Source organism: Leucoraja erinacea, unplaced genomic scaffold (assembly GCF_028641065.1).
Source record: "Leucoraja erinacea ecotype New England unplaced genomic scaffold, Leri_hhj_1 Leri_170S, whole genome shotgun sequence".
NCBI classification, from domain to species: Eukaryota; Metazoa; Chordata; class Chondrichthyes; order Rajiformes; family Rajidae; genus Leucoraja; species Leucoraja erinaceus.
Genome location: NW_026576012.1, coordinates 177713 through 199188, shown reverse-complemented (window position 1 = coordinate 199188; position 21476 = coordinate 177713). Strand labels below are relative to the sequence as shown.

Sequence of the window (21476 nt, the reverse complement as noted above, 5' to 3'; positions counted from 1 at the left end):
CGTTTGAAATGCAACCCTACAAGGCAGTCATAGCCCCTACCTTACGGAGGGAATACTATGTCGAAATCCTCGGAGGCCACCCTGGCACGGAGGCCACTCTAAAACAAGCCCAGCTTATGATCTACTGGCCCGGGATGACTAAGTACATACGTAAAAAAAAAAAGAATCTTGTGCGATCTGCAACAGCCAGTCACCGCACCAGCAGAAGCAGCCTCTCCTATCCCAGCTGGACTCCTCCATTCCATGGTCCTCACTGGCTGCCGACACCTTTGAATGACACGGGAAACACTACCTTGTTTTAGCCAAAAGTTGAAAGACTTTGCTAAACGGCGGAACTTCCACCATGTCACCAGCAGTCCAGAATACTCACAGTCCAACGGACTTGCCGAACGTGCTGTTCGGAGCGCAAAACAACTCGTGGAGCGCTCATATTTAGCTAAATCTGAGGTGTACCTGGACCTACTAAACCTGCGAAACATTGCAAGGGACAACGTTCTCGGCTCCACAGCCCAGCGGCTGATGTCTCGCCAGACGTGTCCACCACTGCCTGCCACCCAGCAACAGCTGCAGCAAAAACTCCGCTCCCCCGCCACGGTACAAAAGCGGGTGCAGTTTAAACGAGACATGCAGAAGCGTTTCTATGACAAGTCCAGCAAGCCACTCAAACCACTTATACAAGGACAAGTGGTGCGCCTGCAAACAGATAAAGGACATACTAAACTTGAGACACATTCATGGCCCCTCTAAGGAACCACGCCTGGTCGAAGTCGATGGTGTCCTCTACAGATACAACCGTCAACATCTCCTTCCTATGAAGGAACGTCGTCCGGCGTCCCAGGGTCTCGGCTACAGACCAACGCCTGTTGCAGCCGTTCCATCACCTGCCGCGACCCACTCCCCGTGTCGGTCTGCCCCTGCGTCCCCGGTTGTAACCAGCTCCCCCGGGGTCCCCGTGTCGATTCACCCCCGGCTCCCCTGCGGCAGTCTCTCCACACAGACCAAGCCCAGCCCTCATCTTTTTGGAGGAAAAGGTTGATGAAGCAGCCCCCTACTGCACGAGGAGCAGGCGGATTAGCAGGCCACCCATTACATATGGCGACTTTGTTTAACCTCATTATTACTCACTTGGCTTATTGTTTAAAATGCCTTCGTTGGTTTTTCATTTCTACAATAAGAGATGTAGATTGGCTGTTCAGTATTCAGTATTTCTTTAATATAATTTCCCTGAGTACTCGCATACACAGAGGAAACGAAAAAACATTGCTCAATCGGTTTCCATTCAGTGTAAAAATAAAAACAAAAAGGATAATACATAGAGCTTTAAAAACAAATTAAAATTACCATTTTTAAAAAGAAAGTAGGCCTAAAAATTAACAATATAATAAAAACAGTCATTCTGATCGACAGTGGCTTCACAGTGGCTTTACTTCGACAGGTGCCTAACTGTCAAAGTATGGGCGCAGTTGGATGTGTGGATGAGTGATATTTTGGGAGGGGACAAAGTCCGTTAACCAGTCTTATTGCCTGTGGGAAGAAGCTGAGGAGCATCCTGCTGGTTTAGCAGCTGATGCTCCTGTACCTCTGATGAAGCCGAATTTTAGTTAAAAATATAAGAAGATATTAAATTGGTTTCTGGGCTAGCTTACAGCTTATATTTAGTCTCAAATTAGGCTTGCCTTAGGTTGCGGTGTGTGTGAGATAATAAATCCTATAACATTGTCTCCCAAGTGACAGGCAGAGAAGGAGCTAGTCAAATCTTTGAAGTGAGATGCCATAAAGCAAATGACCAATGTTTATGGGGGAGGAGGCGATAGAGGAAGAGAGACATAGTTGGTCACATCTTTGAAGCAAGAGGCAATAAAGCAAATGGCCAATGTTTTTAGTATTTGTACCATGTAAACAAAAGGCCTTTGATGTGATGCAATCTGTGGAAACCTTTTCCTGTACCTCTGACATGACTAATGTCTGTGGAATGTGCTAAGGGGACAAAAAAACCCTATTTAAGGCAATGTAATTCTGTTGTTCAGGGAAGGTGGCTGAGCACAGTTAAGTGTCTACATTGGTCACTTAGCTGGAATTCTCGCTCCCTTCCATCGGCCGATGTTAAGTAAAGTTTTGAACTGGTCTACCAAACAGTTTGTGTGGTGTCTGTTTATTAAGAAGCAAACCTGGTTTAGTTGTTATAAAAGTAACTTTTTCACCTCTTCCCAGATGGCAGAATGGAGAAGATGTGGTGTGATGGGTGGTAGGGGTCCTGGATGATGGAGATGGCTCTACTGATGCTCCTCTTCTTGTATATCTCCAGCAGGAAAGGGAGTGGGGCATCGATAATCCTGCTGGCAGTCTTCACTATCCTGTTTAGTTGATATTGTTCGTAAGCCTTGCAGCTCCCGAACCAGGAAGTGATGCCGTAGGTTATTATGCTTTCAATTGTGCCCCTATAGAAGGTTCTTAGATGGGCAGTGGGGAGACCTGCTTTCCGTAGTCTCCGGAGAGGGTGGGTGGAGTTGCTGTTGGGCTCTTTTGACCATTGCATGTTAGCTAATCAGAATGCTTAGTATAATTACTAAATTATGCCTAAATGCATGCTTTATTGTGTAAGAACTCACCTACTGTCTCCAGTAGCTGCAGTAGACTGAACGTGCGATGTACTGCTTATATATTGATGAACCAGACAATAAAGATGTTTGTGCTTCAACCTGTGTGAGACTAAGGTATTTAGCAAATGTTAACCCAATCATCCACAGGATCATTCTTGTAAACCTCCTCTGGACCCTCTCCAGCGCCAGCACATCCTTCCTCAGAGATGTGATCTGAGCAATGCCTTTTGTAAGATTAATGGCGATTAATGGCGTTCTCACTAATTAATTAGGAGCTGGTCACTAATGAACTCATAGACTTTGATTAAAGACCGATGATCTCCCCAATGTGTTTGAACTGCCTGAGTTACGGATAATGTGAGTCAACGCAACTGCTGTCATTCAGGACACATATCCTCAATCTAATTCATTTTACTCGTTAAAACTAAAACCTCTGTTATATTGTGTAAGAGTTTTTGATTTTCTCAAGGATTGAACTGCAACTCAGCTGTAACTGGAGAGGTGTCAAGTCAAGTCAAGTCAAGTTTATTTGTCACATACACATACGAGATGTGCAGTGAAATGAAAGTGGCAATGCTCGCGGACTTTTGTGCAAAAGACAAACAATAAAACAACCAAACAAACTATAAACACAATCATAACACACATATTCTTTTACATAATAAATAATGGAAGGAAAAACGTTCTGTAGAGTTAGTCCCTGGTGAGATAGGCGTTTACAGTCCGAATTGCCTCTGGGAAGAAACTCCCATGTATGTATTGATGAAGCAATCAACAGGACCCCAAAATCTGGCCGCTCTAGACAACAATGTCCAGTTTTGTTTTGAGATACTATAGGAGATTCTTGTCCTCCTTTCTCATCCACTCCTTATACATTAGGCTGGAGTAACTCAGCGGGGTCAGGCAGCATCTCTGGAGAAAAGGAATAGGTGATGATTCGAGTCGAGACCCTTCTTCAGACCAGACAGAAGTTCGGAAGTTCTAGGATCAGAACTAGGCCATTTGGCCCATCAAGACTATTCCGCCATTCAATCGTGCCTGATCTATCTTTCCCTCTCAACCCCATTCTCCTGCCTTCTCCCCAAAATACCTGACACAAGTTTAAGTGAATTTATTGTCATGTGTCCCTGATAAGACAATGAAATTCTTGCTTTGCTTCAGCACACAGAACATAGTAGGCATTTACTACAAAACAGATCAGTGTGTCCATATACCATAATATAAATATATACACACATGAATAAATAGTTTTTGATAATATGACATCCATATTAATGAAGAATCTATCTATCTCTGCTTTAAAAATATCCACTGACTTGGCCTCTACAGCAGTCTGTGGCTTTGGTTTCTACATTTTCTAATGCGACATCCTGCGTAACTCAGTTAACACCCGGATTTCTACAAGTCAAACCGGTTTGATCCATTTTTAAAGTGTTCCTTGCTGCTTCCAACACTCCTGACACACCCAGGCAGACTGATTCCTGGGATGTCAGGACTTTCATATGAAGAAAGACTGGATAGACTCGGCTTGTACTTGCTAGAATTTAGAAGATTGGGGGGGGGATCTTATAGAAACTTACAAAATTCTTAAGGGGTTGGACAGGCTAGATGCAGGAAGATTGTTCCCGATGTTGGGGAAGTCCAGAACAAGGGGTCATAGTTTAAGGATAAAGGGGAAATCTTTTAGGACCGAGATGAGAAAAACATTTTACACACACAGTGGTGAATCTCTGGAATTCTCTGCCACAGAAGGTGGTTGAGGCCAGTTCATTGGCTATATTTAAGAGGGAGTTGGATGTGGCCCTTGTGGCTAAAGGGATCAGGGGGTATGGAGAAAAGGCAGGTACAGGATACTGAGTTGGATGATCAGCCATGATCATATTGAATGGCGGTGCAGGCTCAAAGGGCCGAATGGCCTACTCCTTCTCTGTACTCCCTCTATGGCAAGAAGGTCTTTTCTCAGATTAGGAGACCAAAACTGTACACAATACTCCAGTTGTGGTCTCACCAAGACCCTGTACAACTGCAACCTTATGGGAACAGCACAGGAATGGGCCCTTTGGCCAAGAATGTCTGTGTTGATCATGATATCAAGACTAACACTTGCCTTCCTGCACATAATCCATACCCCTGCATATCCATGTGCCCATTGAAAAATCTCTTAAATGGCAGTATCGTATCTTGTTCCACCACTTCCCTCGGCAGCTCGTTCCAGGCACTCACCACCCTCTGTGAAAAAAACCTGCCCAGCACGTCTTTAAACTTTCACTCACCTTAAAGATACACCCTCTAGTATTGGACTTTTCCATCCTGGGAAAAAGGTTCCGTCAAAGACCTTTCCCATCCCGGTCATTTCTCCTTCTCCCTGCTCCCATCGGGCGGTAGATACAGAATATTGAGTACAGAGGTTGGGAGGTCATGCTGCAGTTGTATAAGACGTTGATGAGGCCACTTTTAGAGCATTGTGTTCAGTTCTGGGCACCGTGTTGTAGGAAAGATGTCGTCAAGCTGGAAAGGATGTAGAGAAGATTTACGAGGATGTTGCCAGGACTTGAGGGCCTGAGCTACAGGGAAACGTTGAGTAGGCTGGGACTCTATTCCTTGGAGAGCAGGAGGATGAGGGGTGATCTTATAGAGGTGAATAAAATCGTGAGAGAAATAGACCGGGCAGATACACATACGTAGGGGAATCGAGCACCAGAGGACATAGGTTTAATGTGAGGGGGGAAAAGATTTAATAGGATTCTAAGGGGTAACTTTTTCACACAAAGGGTGGCATGTGTATGGAACCAAGAAGGTAGTTGAGGCTGGGACTATCCCAATATTTAAGAAACAGTTAGACAGCTACACGGATAGGACAGGTTTGAAGGGATATGGGCCAAACACGGGCAGGTTGGACTAATGTAGCTGGGACATGTTGGCCAGTGTGGGCAAGTTGGGCTGAAAGGCCTGTTTTCACACTGTATCACTCTATGACTTGAAAGCTCGCACCACCAGACTCAGGAACAGCTTCTTCCCCTCTGTTGTCAGGCTTCTGAACGTTCCTTCCACAAACACATACAATCCCACTTATCACTACCTCATTGCGAATATTGGACTTTGTCTCTGGAACTGTAATGTTACAATGCTGAGAACAATATTCTGCACTCTGTATCTTTCCCTTTTCTCTACCTATTGTACTTGAGTTTGGCTTGATTGTATTTATGTATCATATAATCTGATTGGATTGGATTGGATAGCATGATAAAAACAAAACTTTTCATTGTACCTTGGTACATGGGACAATAATAAACCTAATTCTTAGTTTAGTTTTGAGGTGCAATATGGAATCAGGCCCTTTGACCCCACCAAGTCCGTGCCGACCAATGATCACCTGTACACAAATTCTATCCTACACGCACCTGGGACAATTTACAATTTTCACCAAAGTCAATTAGCTGACAAATCTGTACGAATTTGGAATGTGGGAGGAAACCGGAGCACCCAGAGAAAACCCACGCGCTGGCATGGAGAACGTACAAACACCATACATACAGCACTTGTAGTCAGGATCTCTGGTCTCTGGCGCTGTGAGGCAGCAATTCTACCGCTGTGCCACCCTGAGATATAATCTCTAAACCTATACGCTAAGTCCCCAAGCACTTTAAACTTAAGTGTTTGAGCTGACTAGATGTTAATTAAATCTTGACCTTAAGTCTGATCATCAAATGAATGTAAGACCAGTCTCAAATGATCAGATGCAAAATTGCACATCTGGCACTAGCACGGTGATTAATTCAGCTCTACGATTGGAAAATGACTAAAGAGACTTTCCTCTTCGATTAATCAATCCAAATGATTTTGTCTAATTAATATGCTTGGGATGTAGCTGTTGTGGCTGGGGAGCATTTAATGTCCACCTTGAATTATCTTTGAGAAGATGGTGGTCAACACTTTTTCTTCTTGCGTGCGAATGGCGTGCACAGCCTAAAGTTGTAGGACAACTTGTTCTATTAGATCATATTTGATTGTGCACGCTGGGTTGATTCCATTCGTCGAAACAGGGCGGACCACGTGAAGGTTGTATTCACCTTGTATTAGGTTGTATTAGGCTTGTATTCACTGGAGTTTAGAAGGATTTTAAAATTATAAAAGGACTGGACAAGCTAGATGCAGGAAAAATGTTCCCAATGTTGGGTGAGTCCAGTACCAGGGGCCACAGTCTTAGAATAAAGGGGAGGTCATTTAAGACTGAGGTGAGAAAAAGCTTATTCACCCAGAGAGTTGTGAATTTATGGAATTCCCTGCCACAGAGACCTATTTTCTATGTTTCTATCTATGTTTCTATGGTTGCAATCTCCCAGCCCAAGGTGGTGGTGAGCTGACTTCAGGGATTGCTGTTGTCCAGATGATGAAATACTTCCAGAGGGCTGTCATGGAAGGAAACCCAGGATACAGACACGGTGGCTCAGCGGTAGAGTTGCTGCCTCACAGCGCCAGAGACCCAGGATCTTCAGAGATGTGCACGCCCAGGAATTTGAAGCTCTTGACCCTTTCCACCATCGACCTGTTGTGGGTCCCCATCCTTCCTCTTCCAAAGTCCACAATCAGTTCCTTAGTTTTGCTGGTGTTGAGGGCCAGGTTATTGTGCTGGCACCATATGGTCAGTCGGTCAATCTCTCTTCTATACTCTGACTCGTTCCCATCAGTGATACGAGGGTAGGGAGACGCCAAAAATTCTCTCTGCTCCCCTCACTACCCTCTGCAGAGGCTTCCTGTCTGCGGAATTACAGTTGGAGTGCCAGGTGTTCTTGCAGTACGTGAGTACAGACTCCACTGTGCCCCTGTAAAAAGTCCTGAGGTTTGTAATCAATGAATAACAGCCTGACATATGAGTTTTTGTTGTCCAAATGGTCCAGAGTTGAGTGGAGTGAAGTACTGATTTTGGATGACAAGTGGCCAGATGGTGACTTGTCTTTGATTATGCTGCTGGCCTTGCCGAGGCAGCGTGAGATGTGAATGGAATCAATGGAAGGGAGGCTGGCTCATGTGATGGTCTGGCTGCGTCCACAATTCTCTACAATTTCTTCCAACGGTTCAATGGTCCTTTATTGTCACGTGTACCGAGGTACAGTGAAACTTGCATTGCCATACAGTCATACATCTTCTTATATATTACTAAAAGTCTGTTCTTGACCGGTTTTGGCCATCTGTGCTGCGATTTCCGAGAGAACGCCGCCACCTACAGCTGTCATTTTTGGCCACCTTGCTCAGAGTCCCCCTGCGCCGCATGTGTGCCAAGGATTTTCCCGTCAATTAGAAATTACAGAGATATTAATGTTTTTACAAAATTCCCCATTCTCTCTGCTGCCCCCGCTGGCGGCAGGGGGGAGGGACTATAAAACCAGGAATGTCTATTGGTTCTAAAGCTTGCAAAAAAATGTCTATTGGTTCTAAAGCTTGCAAAGTTCTAAAGCTGGCAAAAATATATCTATTGGTTCTAAAGCTGGCAAAAAAAAATGTCTATTGGTTCTAAAGCTTGCAAATAAAATGTCTATTGGTTCTAAAGCTTGCAAAAAGTGTCTCTATTGGTTCTAAAGCTTGCAAAAAGTGTCTCTATTGGTTCTAAAGCTTGCAAAAAAATGTCTATTTGCTTCTAAAGCTTGCAAAAAAAATGCCTATTGCTTCTAAAGCTTGCAAAAAAATGTCTATTGGTTCTAAAGCTTGCAAAAAAGTGTCTATTGGTTCTAAAGCTTGCAAAAAAAAGTCTATTGGTTCTAAAATGGTTCATACTAGTGCTCCAGAAAGATATTACTTACTGCAAATGGTGGCATGAAGTTGAAAGGCACTACTTACTGCAAATGGTGGCTTGGGAGCTTTGAAGTTGAAAGGCACTACTTACTGCAAATGGTTGCTTGGGAGCTTTGAAGTTGAAACGCACTACTTGTAACGGGTATAGCTTGGACCCAATAGCAGCACAGAATCAGGTAGGTATAATTGGTCATGAACTTTATTACGATACTGAAACACAGAGTAGTAACACAGGAATGGGTACACCGTACTCACACAGAGGCTCAGGATTGAGCGAGGGTTCTGAAGAGGGGCAGGCAGGAGACGTAGTTGGGGTAGCGGAAGGTTCGGTAACCAGGAGATCCAACACACGATGCAAACAAACCAGCGAGGGACAGACGAAAGGAGAGCCGAAGCCAGGCAGGAAGTCGAGGAGCCGTTGCAGGGATACACCAAACAGCCCAGGAGAGAGGCAGACAGAAACCAGGAGGTACGGGACGAAGGCCGTGGTCGGGGACAGAAGGCTGAGGTGATATCCGGGAAGACGACAGGACGGAATGGTCAGGGGCAGGCAGGTTCGAATCCGTGTAGGCAGTCGGGAAATCGCTGGAGAGTCTTGCATGAATGCTGAGAACAATCTGGCACTGTGTGCACGGTGAGGAGAGTCTATGTACCGGGTTAATTGGTGATCAGAGGCAACTGAGTGCAACAGGTGAGGAGAGTTGGGCTAATGAGAGGGGAGTGGCAGGCAGGCAGGCAGGTGAGGAGAAGGAGGGACTGGTGGAAAAGTACTGGGAGATGAAGTGGATGAGAATGAGGAGAGGGCAGACTGTGACACTACTTCCTGCAAATGAAGGCTTGGGTGTGGCTTGAAGTTGAAAGACACCACTTACTGCAAATGGTGGCTTGGGTGCATTGGCTTGAAGTTGAAAGGCACCACTTACTGCAAATGGTGGCTTGGGTGTGGCTTGGGTGTGACTTGAAGTTGAAAGACACTACTTACTGCAAATGGTGGCTTGGGTGCATTGGCTTGAAGTTGAAAGGCACCACTTACTGCAAATGCTGGCATGAAGTTGAAATGCACTACTTACTGTAAATGGTGGCTTGGGTGCTTTGGCTTGAAGTTAAAAGGCACTACTGTAAATGCACTTACTTCCGGTTTACACTGTATATTTAAATGTTAGATAAAACGCTACCACTTACGGCTGTGATTTTTGGCCATCTTACTCAGTCCCCCTCCGCTGAGCAGATGCAGAGAATTCTTCCCATCAATGAAAAATAAAACTGTTACTAGTTTTAAAAAAATTGTTGAGAATCTCTCCTGTCAATCACTCCATGAAAGCCACACCTTTTCCGGTGGGGGGAGGGAGAGGAGTTATAAAACCCGGAAATGTGGGTGTGGCTCAGTCTCTGCAAGATGGAGGAGGGAGAGGTCACGACTCGCTGTCTTTAGTGGCTTTGCACCCTACTTCAAATGGTATGAAACTGCACTTGAATTTGGTGGCCTTGCACCCTGCTAGAAGTGGTAAGAAACTGCACTTGAATTTGGTGGCCTTATACCCTGCTTGAAATAGAATTTCAAGGATTAGCCGTGAGTCAACTACCAGCCCACCAGCCATGAGTAAGTTGCTAGCACAACAGGCTTGATTGACTGAGACGCCAGCCCAAGAATCCATTTGGCGCACAATTTGCATACTAGCCCTCTGGAAACCAGTCCCTTCAGTCCACAACACCCATACTAGCGCTCCAGAAAGCCCCCCCCCCCCCAACTGGCCACCAATATTAGAATTGGTGGAGAGGTGGAATATTGCGTTGGATGACCAGCCATCCTGTGTGATGCTGGGACCCAACGGGTCCCACTTATTCTAGTAACTACATAAAGATTAAACATGGACTTGAACAACCACCACAGTGGCGTGTGAGAATTACAGGGGCACACAGCATAAGTGGAGACCCACAGTCATCAGTTCAATATCTGGGCCACACACACACTTCTTCACCGTGATGTGACCGGAGTTGTACCGACCGCTGTCACTCTCTCTTCAGCCCCCGTCTGCCTGGACAGTCAGAAAGCCGTCCACACTCGCACTAGACTCCGGGATGTTCCCATGGAGCCATGTCCACACAAACACCAAGATCACTGAACTCACGGCACTCCCTCCGAGTCCTCACAAGCGCAGGCAGCAGGTCCGTCGTGTTTTTCAGCGACCTCACATTCCCCACTGTGATGGAAGGCAAATACCTTATACCTTCTTCCTCCTTTTCTCCCGCAGTCAGAGCGATCGAAGCTCCCGCAGTCAGGGCAATCGAAACATCCGCAGTCGGGGCTATCGAAGCCCCGGCAGTCGGGGCGAGCAAAGCCCCGCGATCGGGGAGGACGTGTAACCCACACCCATGCGATCGAATATCCCACGATCGGGGCAGTTGAAGCTTCTGCGGTTGGAGCTCCCGCAGTCGATCCCTAACAAAGGGACCGCCAGCTCCACGATGTTAAAGCCGCAGTGCGGACGGAGATACGATACGGAAAAGTCGCATCTCCGTCGAGGGAAGAGATAAAAAAGTTACCCCCAAGCCCAACCCCCTTCTCCCCACATAAAACATAAACTAAAGGTGTAGAGGCACCAAACGTGGTGAACAAATAGGTTACTTTATTCAGGCGTAAAAGGTTTGTTATACTTGCACGTTGGTCCTCTAACATAAAGTTGCTGTTACTGATGCGAGGCTGGTGCCTCGTGGGCTCGAGCTGAGGCCCTGCTGAGGTGGAAGGACACTCACCCCTAGAGAGAAGAGAGCTGGTCAGCTCGAAGTGAGAGAGAGAGAGAGAAGGTTGTACCAGGGTTTGTTATATGTCCCAGGACCCACCCCTGTACCCCATGACAACTCCACCCTGCCATTGCCCAGTCACATGACCCTACCCCCGACTGCTGAGGGTTCGTGTAGCTAGTGGCCCCACCACTGGCTGCTGCCACAGGACCCTCCCAGAACCAGAGGCAGGAAAACAAGCAGGCCAACAAACGCAGCAGCCGAACTAAACTAACAGGCAGACCATGAGGGCAGATGTCGAAAAGGGATGGAGGGCGCTCACTTGATTATTACAGGTGTCAGGGGTTACGGGGAGAAGGCTGAATGGGGCTGTGATGGAAAGATAGATCAGCCATGATTGAATGGTGGAGTAGACTCGATGGACTGAAAGGCCCCCTTCTGCCCCTATGGCTTATGAACTGATGAACCTATGGCTTACGCCAACATTTTGCATCTTCTTTTGTACCTGCAGTTCTTTGTTTCTCCCAATGATTCTCCTGGCCTAGACAGAGATTAACCTTGTGACAAATTATTAAAATTGTGGGGATTTTTAGTCCGTAGCTATGACAACACAGTGAAGAGGAGAGAGTGAGTCCAGGTCACCAGATTATTCACAGCAACAACTGAAAGGGGCAAATTCACCAGTGGACCTGTTCCATTGCACAGATCCCCAACGTAAATAGTTGCAGGCGTTTAATAAAACTAGGATTTAAAAGATATTATCTTTGTGAGCCGTTATCAAGCATGAATTTACAAACTCGGGACCAATGGAAATGCATCAGTATTTCTGCTGTTTTAGAATTGGTTTTAGTTTTAGTTCATGTAATCATGTAATCATGCATTGTCTTTCCGCTGACTGGATAGCACGCAACAAAAGTTTTTCACTACACCTCGGTACAACTGGCAATAAACTAATCTGAATGACTAGTTTAATTTTTACTTTTAGAGGTGCAGCGTAGAGTCAGACCCTTCGGCCCATCGAGTCCATGCCGACCAGCGATCACCCATACACTTGGTTAGTACGTGTGTCAGTGCTTATGGGGAGAATGGGGTTAGGAGGGAGAGATACATCAGTCATAATAGAATGGCGGAGTAGACCTGATGGGCCAAATGGCCTAATTCTGCTCCTATCACTTCTGACCTTATGACATTAGTTCTCTCCTAAACACTAGGAACAATTTACAGAAGCCAATTAACCTACAAATCTGCACGTCTTTGGAGTGTGGGTGGAAACCGGAGCTCACATAGAAAACCCACGTGGTCAGAGGGAGAATGTAAAACTCTGTACAGACAGCAGCCGTAGTCAGGATTGAACCCGGTGCTCTAGTGCTGTAAGGCAGCAACTCTACCGCTGTGCCGCTCTGTTTTATACAAGCACAAGTGGCGGAACGGTGATGCGCCTGGTAGAGTTGCTGCCTCCCACACTCCAAAGACGTACAGGTTTGTAGGTTCATTGTCTCGGTATAATGGTAAATTGTCCCTAATGCGTGTAGGACAGTGTTATTGTGTGGGGATCTTTGGTCAGTGTGGACTCAGTGGGCCAAAGTGCCTGTTTCCATGCTGTATCTCTAAACTGAACTGAACTAAACATCTCATGCTGCCTTCTCTATTGGCCAGCCTGATATTCTGGTCCTTTCTGAAGCAAGGCTTTTAGTGAGAAGTGTTTTCAAGTCTGTCCAAGTTCATCTCATGCTGGGCTTTAATTATTTTTGAATTGCTTCCTGCAGTCTCATGTTTCCAACCCATGGATTCACACCAGAACACTTCCTTATCTTCAAATAAGCTATTATTTGCCAAACACTTTAACTCCCCCTCCCATTCCCACGCTGACCATTCTGTCCTGGGCCTCCTCCACTGTCAGAGTGAGGCCCAACACAAATTGGAGAATAGCATCTCATATTTTCCAATGAACCTACAAACCTGCGCGTCTTTGGAGTGTGGGAGGAAACCGGAGCACCCGGAGAAAACCCACGCAGGTCACAGGGAGAACGTACAAACTCTGTGCAGGCAGCGCCCATAGTCAGGAACGAACCTGGGTATCTGCCACTGTAAGGCAGTAACTCTACCGCTGCGCCACAGATTCGACTGGATAGCAGGCAAGCAAAGTTGTTCACATGTATCTCGGTACATGTAACAATAATAAACCAATACCTAGCAGCATCTTGGATGGAAACTGCAAGAATAACTCGGCTTTTGTCAAGATCAAATCTTTTATTTCAAAAACACTTTGATAACATTTCACATTGTGCAGGACAAAACACTTGGAGAGAAGCACCAACTAGTATTAGATTGAACAATTGCTATTCAGATTCATGGTCTTAGAACACGTATTTGGCATGAAATAAATAAATGACATTGTTCAAATGGTTGAATGTACTTTAATTACATCGTTATGCCCAGCTTTATCTGGGCATAACAATTAAACTTTATTTAATTAAACTAAACTGTGCTGAACAAAACTCAATGAAACTAAACTAAATTCAATTAAATTAAACTAAACTAAACTAAACTACAAAAATTAATTTAATTTAATTAATAAACTAAACTAAACTAAACTTCTTCCCCTAATGTGACCCTTTGCCTCAATGTCTGATTGAAATCACCACATTCTCATCTTAATCATAAGGTGGACAAAAATGCTGGAGAAACTCAGCGGGTGAGGCAGCATCTATGGAGCAAAGGATTAGGTGACGTTTTGGGTCGAGACGCGTCTTCAGTCTGAAGAATTCTGACGAAGGGTCTCGACCTGATACATCACCTATTCCTTTGCTCCATAGATGTTGCCTCATCCGCTGAGTTTCTCCAGCATTTTTGTCTACCTTTGATTTTTCCGGCATCCGCAGTTCTTTCTGAAACATCTTAATCATAACCTCATTCTTTTAAACTTGAGCACAGTCCTGCCTTTGTTGGACAACAATTTACACCCAGAGTGACACTCCACCCTGCTTTCTCAAAAATAAGTATCATAAATGTTCAAACTTATAACCACATCCCTATGATGTGCATTAGATTAAACCTATTTGGCACTATTATTGTTGTTAAATATTATGTATAATGCAAGCATCGTACATACAGATGGAGTTGTAGTCATGGAAACAGACCCTTAGGCCCAACTTGTTCATTCCGATCAAGATGCCCCATTTAAGCCAGTTGCACCTGCCCACATTTGTCCCATATCTAAACCTTTCCTATCCCTCTACCCGCCCAAATTGTCTTTAAAAAATGATTTAATTGTACCTGCCTCAACTACCTCCTCTGAAGCTCGTATTGTATACCTACCGCCATCTGTGGGAAAAAGTTGCCCCTCAGGTTCCCATTAAATCTTGCCCCACTCACCTTAAACCTATGCCCTCTGGTTCGTGATTCCCCTACTCTGGGTAAACGGCTCTTTGCATTCGTCCTATCAATTCCCCTTGTGATTTTATACATCTCTATTAGATCACCACTCAGCCTCCTGCGCTTCAAGGAATAAAGTCCTAACCTGCTCAACCTCTCCCTGTACCTCAGGCCCTCAAGTCCTGGCAACATCAGGTTTAGTTTAGTTTAGTTTAGAGATATTGCATGGAAAAGGGCCCTCGGGCCCACTGAGTCCAGACCGACCAACGATCCCTGCACATTAACACTATCCTACGCACCGAAACCGAAGATATCGGAGAAAACCCATGCAGTCACAGGGAAAACGTACAAACTTCATACAGCCAGCACCTAGAGTCGGGATCGAACCTGGGTCTTCGGTGATGCAAGGCAGCAATTCTACCGCTGCGCCACTGTGCAGCACATGTCAAAATATTTCACCCTTCCTTGGACATGGACTAATATTAATGGTTACCAATGGAAGATCATAAATCCTGTTGATACATCCTGATAATATATCTTTTCATTAATAGGTCACAGAATCATAGAGTGATACAGTGTGGAAACAAGCCCTTCAACCCAACTTGCCCACACCAGCCAACATGTCCCAGCTACACTCGTCCCACCTGCCTGTGTTTGGTCCATATCCCTCCAAACCTGTAATGTTCCCCACAAGATGGCTGAAATATTTGTCTGATCTCGCCAGTTTCTGACATTGATCTGAGTGAAGGAGTCTAATCCTCTCTCTCTGGCACATCATCTCACGAGGAGCTTGATGGAAGGTTGTGGCTCCGTTAGTTATTTAGTTTAGTTTAGTTTAGTTTAGAGATACAGCATGGAACCAGGCCCTTCGGGCCCACCCAATCCACACCGACCAGTGATCCTCGCACACTTACGCTATCCCGCGCACACATTTACAATTACTTTTACAATTACACCAAGTCAATTAACCTACAAACCTGTACGTCTTTAGAATGTGGGAGGAAACCAGAGATTCTGGCAATAACCCACGCAGTAACGTGGAGCGCGTACAAATTCCGTACAGACAGAACCGCGGTCAGGATCGAACCCGGGTCTCTGGCGCTGTAAGGCAGCAACTCTACCGCTGCGCCACCGTGCCGCCCTTAATTCCTTGGAACGACGTTTGGCAATGTTCTCTTCATCTCACTTCAAGTCCTTTTGATCAGAGGATGTTTGGAAGGAGGAGATTAATGGAAATGTGATCCGTGAGGACGGTTTTCTTTTCTTCTCTTTAACGACCCAGGAAGACAAACAACACAAGCCCTCCAACAATGAGAATAAACAAGGCAGCAGAGGCAATGATACCTGTCAATGGACAAAATCAATATTTAGCTTAGAGATACAACGCGGAAACAGGTCCTTTGGCCCATCGAGCCCGCACGGACCAGCAATCCACGCACATTAATACTATCCCCCCACACACGGGGGACAATCTTTACATTTACACCAAGCCAGTTAACCTACAAACATGTACGTCTTTGGAGTGTGGGAGGAAATGGAAGATCTCTGAGAAAACCCACACAGGTCACGGGGAGAATGTACAAAATCCGTTGTACAGACAGTACCCGTAGTCAGAATCGAACCAGGGTCTCTGGCGCTGTAAGGCAGTATGTCCAATGTTACGCCATTGTGCCACCCATAATTAATGGCACAAAATGTTTTTCCTGATGAGAAAGGATGGATATTTCTGATATCGATTACGGATATCTGATTCAGATACTGATTAATCTGCAATGGAGTCATAGTCATAGAGTGATATAGTGTGTAAACAGGCCCTTCGGCCCAAGTTGCCCATATTAGCAAACAATGTCCTAGCTACACTAGTCCCACTTGCCCACGCTTGGTCCATTTCCCAGCAAACCTGTCCTATCCCTGTACCTGTCTGTTTCTTATACGATGGGATAGTCACTGCTTCAACTAACTACTCCGGCAGCTTGATCCACACACCCACCACCCTTTTTTGTGAAAAACGTACCCATTGGATTCCTATTAAATCTTTCCCTCTTCACTTTGAACCTATGTCCTCTGGTCCTCGATTCCCCTACTCTGGGCAAAAGGCTCTGTGCATCTACCCAATCTATTCCTCTCATGATTTTATACACCTCTATAAGATCACCCCTCATCCTCCTACGCTCATGGAATAGAGACCCAGCCTACTCAACCTCACCCTATAGCTCAGTTCTGGCAACATCCTTGTAAATCTTTTCTGAACCCATTCAAGATTGACAATATCTTTCCTATAACGTGGTGCCCAGAACTGAACACAATATTCTAAATGTGGTCTCACCAACGTTTTATACAACATGCAACATGACCTCCCAACTTCTATACTCAATCCTCTGACTGATGAAGGCCAAAGTGCCAAAAGCTTTTTTGACCTCCTTATCTACCAGCAACACAATCTTCAAGGAACTATGGACCTGTACTCCTAGATCCCTCTGCTCTACACCACTACCCAGAGACCTAACATTACCGTGTAGGTTCCGCCCTTGTTTGACCTCCCAAACCGCAACATCTCACACATCTCTGTATTAAATTCAATCATCCATTCTACCGCCAACCTTGCCAATCGATCCCGATCCTGCTGTAAATGTCAGCAAACTTGCTAATCTTGCCCTGTATGTTCTCATCCAAATCATTGAGGCACACCACTAGTCACAGGCATCCAGTCTGAGAAGCAACCTTCCACCATCACCCTCTGCTTCCTTCCATGGAGCCAATTTCCTATCCATTCAGCTATCCCTCCTTGGATCCCATGTGATCTAACCTTCCAGAGCAGCCTACCATGCGGAACCTTGTCGAACTCCTTACTGAAGTCCATGTACACAACATCTACAGCTCTCCCCTCATCAACCTTTTTGGTCACGTGTTGAAAAAAATCAGATTTGTTTGACACGACCTCCCACGTACAGAACCATGCTGACTGTCCCTAATCAGCCCTTGCCCATCCAAATGCCTGTATATCCTGTCCCTCAGAGTACGCTCCAGTAACTTAGCAACTACAGATGTTAAGCTCACCGGCCAACAGATCCCAGCATTTTCCCTGCAGCCCTTCTTGAAAAGAGGCACAACATTTGCCACCCTCCAGTCTTCCGGCACCTCTCCTGTATTTAAGGATGACTCGTAAATTTTAACCAGGGCTCTGGCAAATTCCTCTCTAGTTTCCTGCAATGTCCTCAGATACATCAGAAAAAATTCTGATGTTGATGTTGCCCGGACTCAAGGGCCTGAGCTATAGGGAGAGGTTGTGTAGGCTGGGACTCTATTCCTTGGAGCGCAGGAAGATGAGGTTTGATCTTATAGAGGTGCATAAGATCATGAGGGGGATAGACAGGGTGAATGCACAGTCTCATGTCCAGAGTTGGGGAATCGTGAACCAGAGAACATAGGTTTAAGGTGAGGGGGGAAAGACTTAATGGGAACCCGAGGGGTAACGTTTGTACACAAAGGATGGTAGGTGTACGGAACGAGCTGTGAAAGGAAGTGGTTGAGGCTTGGACTATCACAACGTTTAAAAAAGTATTTGGGCTGGTCCATGGATAGGACAGGTTTAGAGGGAAATTGGGCAGAAACTGGCAGGTAGAACTAGTGTAGATGGGGCATGTTGGTCGACGTGGACAAGTTGGGCCGAAAGGCCTGATTCCACATTGTATGACTCTGTGATTCCATGAGCCATGACTATACCAATAAATCTATTCTTTTCCCTAAACACCAAACCTCCTTTTCTGCCAGTTTTCTTCATCCCCACTAAGGTCAGTCTTGTGAAGGCTCCCAAGATTCTCTCTAACCTCTTGTGATGTGACCAGAGGCCAACAAGCTCAGATCATAATATCATAAGATATAGGACCATTGAATCATGGCTGATCTATCTTTCCCTTTCAACCCCAATCTCCTGCCTTCTCCCTGCAACCCTTGACTCCCTTCCTAATCAAGAACCCCTGTCGATCTCCGCTTTAAAACTACACAATGACTTGGTCTCCACAGCCATCTGTAACAATGAGTTCCACAGATTCATCACCCTCTGGCTAATGAAATTCATCCTCATCTCCTTTCTAAAGGCTGGTCTTTCTATTCTGAGTCACAGATTCATAGAGTCACGCATCACAGAAAGTCACTTTGGCCCAACTTGTCCATGCCGACCAAGATGCCCCATCTCCACTTGTCCTGCCTGCCTGCATTTGCCCCATATCACTCTAAACCTTTCCTATCCATGTACCTGTCCAAATGTCTTTTAAGTATTGTTATAGGAAGTACCCTGCCTCAACTACCTCCTCTGGCAGCTCGTTCCATACACTAACCACCCTCTGTGTGAAAACGTTGCCTCAGGTTCCTATTAGAAACAGGTGCAGGGGTTGGCCATTCGGCCCTAAGAGCCAGCATCGCCATTCAATATGAGCATGGCTGATCAGTATCCCATTCCTGCTTTTTCCCCACACCCCTTGATTCCGTTAGCCTTAAGAGCTATTTTTACTCTCTCTTGAATACATCCAGTGAATTGTCCTCCACTGCCTTCTGTGGCAGAGACTTCCATGGATTCAAAATCTGGGTGAAAAACCTTTTCCTCATCTCAGTCCTAAATGGCCTCCCCGATATTCTTAAACTGTGGCCCCTGGTTCTGAAATCCCCCAAAATCGGGAACATTTTTCCTGCATCAAGCCAGTCCAATCCCTTAAGAATTTTATATGTGTCTGTAAGATCCCCCCCCTTCCTTTCATCCTAAATTCCAGTGAATACAAGCCCAGTCACCCCATTCTTTCATATATGTCAGTCCTGCCATCCAGGGAACTAACCCTAAACCTTAGTCTGAAGAAGGGTTTCGGCCCGAAACGTTGCCTATTTCCTTCGCTCCATAGATGCTGTTGCACCCGCTGAGTTTCTCCAGCTTTTTTGTGTAACCTAACCCTAAACCTTTCCCGTCCCAGGAATAGGTCCTTGGACTTATATCCTTGAGATACTCAAGATTGTACTCACCAGTTTTACAATTCTTTGACGTGCTGTCCTTTACTATTGCAACTGTGATATTCTGGAGAATTAAAAAAATGAAACCAATTACTGCTGGTCCCAGGATAACGGCATCCACAGCGATCGACAGTAACGGGTGAATACTTCATGTGCATAACAACACCGATATTTAATAGCCTCAGCACAGTAAAGGATGTGATTACTTTGCAGTTGTCTGTATTACTATTATAGTCACGTGTACCGAGATGCAGTGAATAACTTTGTTTGCACGCATCCAGGCAAACACCATGTTCCAGGATGTTGTCTTCACAAGGATGTTGCCAGGAGTCGAGGGCCTGAGATACAGGGAGAGGTTAAGCAGCCTGGGACTCTATTCCTTGGAGACCAGGTGGATGAGGGGTGATCTTATAGAGGTGCATAAAAAATGAGAGGAACAGATCAGGTAGATGCACAGAGTCTCTTGCCCAGAGGAGGGGAATCGAGGACCAGAGGACATAGGTTTAAGGAGAAGGGGGAAAAATTGAATAGGAATCTGGGAGCTACTTTTTTCACACATAGATGTATGGTGGATGTATGGAACAAGCTGCCAGAGGAGGTAGTTGAGGCAGAGACTATCAAAACAGTTTGACAGGTACATGGATAGGATAGGTTTGGAAGGATATGGACCACATGCAGGCAGGTGGGACTAGTGTATCTGGGACATATTGGCCGGTGTGTAGGCAATTTGGGTCGAAAGGCCTGTTTCCACGCGGTATCTGTGACTTTATGTTCGGCACAGACAATGTGAGCTGAAGGGCCTGTTCCTGTCCTGTACTGTTCTATGTTCTATGAATTTAGACGTTAGATTTTAGAGATACAATGGGGAAACAGGCCCACGCCGGCCAGCAATCACCCTATACAGCAGTGGTTCCCAACCTTTTTTTGGCCATGCCCTAACTAATTCACCTCTAAAATCCTGATGCCCCCCTTTGCTTTCCCTTGAGAGAAAACGGAGGAAATAGATATTATAAGGGTAACTTAGCAAAAGCTCTTTGAATCGCATTTCTAAATCCATACAGACAGGATTGAACTGTTCTCCCATGACCTTGACAGCAACTCTCGTGCAACTGGCCATGAAGAGCGATGTTGACTTGCAAAGTACTGTAATAACTACACACTAAACAGCATTCATTTTTCCCCAAAAAACTAATTTACTCATAAATAACAAGTGAAACATAAATTAGGCTATTTACCCCATGGAAAATCCCTGCCGTTCAATGAAATCGAAAATTTGAACCCTTCCCTCCCCATTCTGCGCCTCAATTGCCCCCTTAAAAATCGACATTGCCCCCCTCTGGGGCAACGCCCCACATCTAACCACTGCTATACAGCTATCCATTGACTTGACCTCTAGGGACTTTTACAAAGAATTCCACAGAATTCACAACAAACCTCCGCATCAGTCTGGAAGAACGTCTCGACCCGAAACGGAGCACCCAGAAAAACCTCACCAAAGGTCCACGGGTCCTGCGAAGTTACTTCATACAGACAAGCACCTGTGGTTTGGATTGAACCAGCATCCCTGGTGCTTTGAGGCAGCAACTCTCATCACCATGGATGTGCCCTGGCCGGTCCTTCAGCACAGTTGACGTTGTGGAGCTCAAGAGTGTGAACAGATATTCTTGATACTTTCTCTGAAGTATTGGATTCATTTTCGACCTTTGAGGCGGGGGAGGGGCGCGACTCACGTCAGCAGCGTTCCTCTGTAGCCCGTCAAAACAATTAATTCAGTCATTTCTAAATTTTTCAGTAGGTTGGTTTTTGAGAGTTTTATAAATCCTTCAATGTTGGAAGTATGGGAGGGTCTTCATTGGGGGGGGGGGAATAATGAAAGGCCTGGATAGAGTGGGTGTGGAGAGGATGTTTCCACTTGTGGGAGAGTCCAGGACTAGAGGCCAGAGCCTCAGAATAAAAGGATGTTCCTTCAGA

General features: G+C 45.5%; 1 long non-coding RNA gene across 1 annotated transcript; it reads right to left on the bottom strand.

The window, feature by feature from the left end:
- Positions 1-12525: 12525 nt before the first annotated feature.
- Positions 12526-21112, bottom strand: LOC129716124 (uncharacterized). Its single transcript, XR_008726592.1, has 3 exons — positions 21100-21112; positions 19518-19569; positions 12526-15851 (listed from the first exon to the last, which is right to left on the bottom strand). It is a non-coding gene; the product is annotated as an uncharacterized LOC129716124 (long non-coding RNA).
- Between the last annotated feature and the right edge of the window lie 364 nt (positions 21113-21476).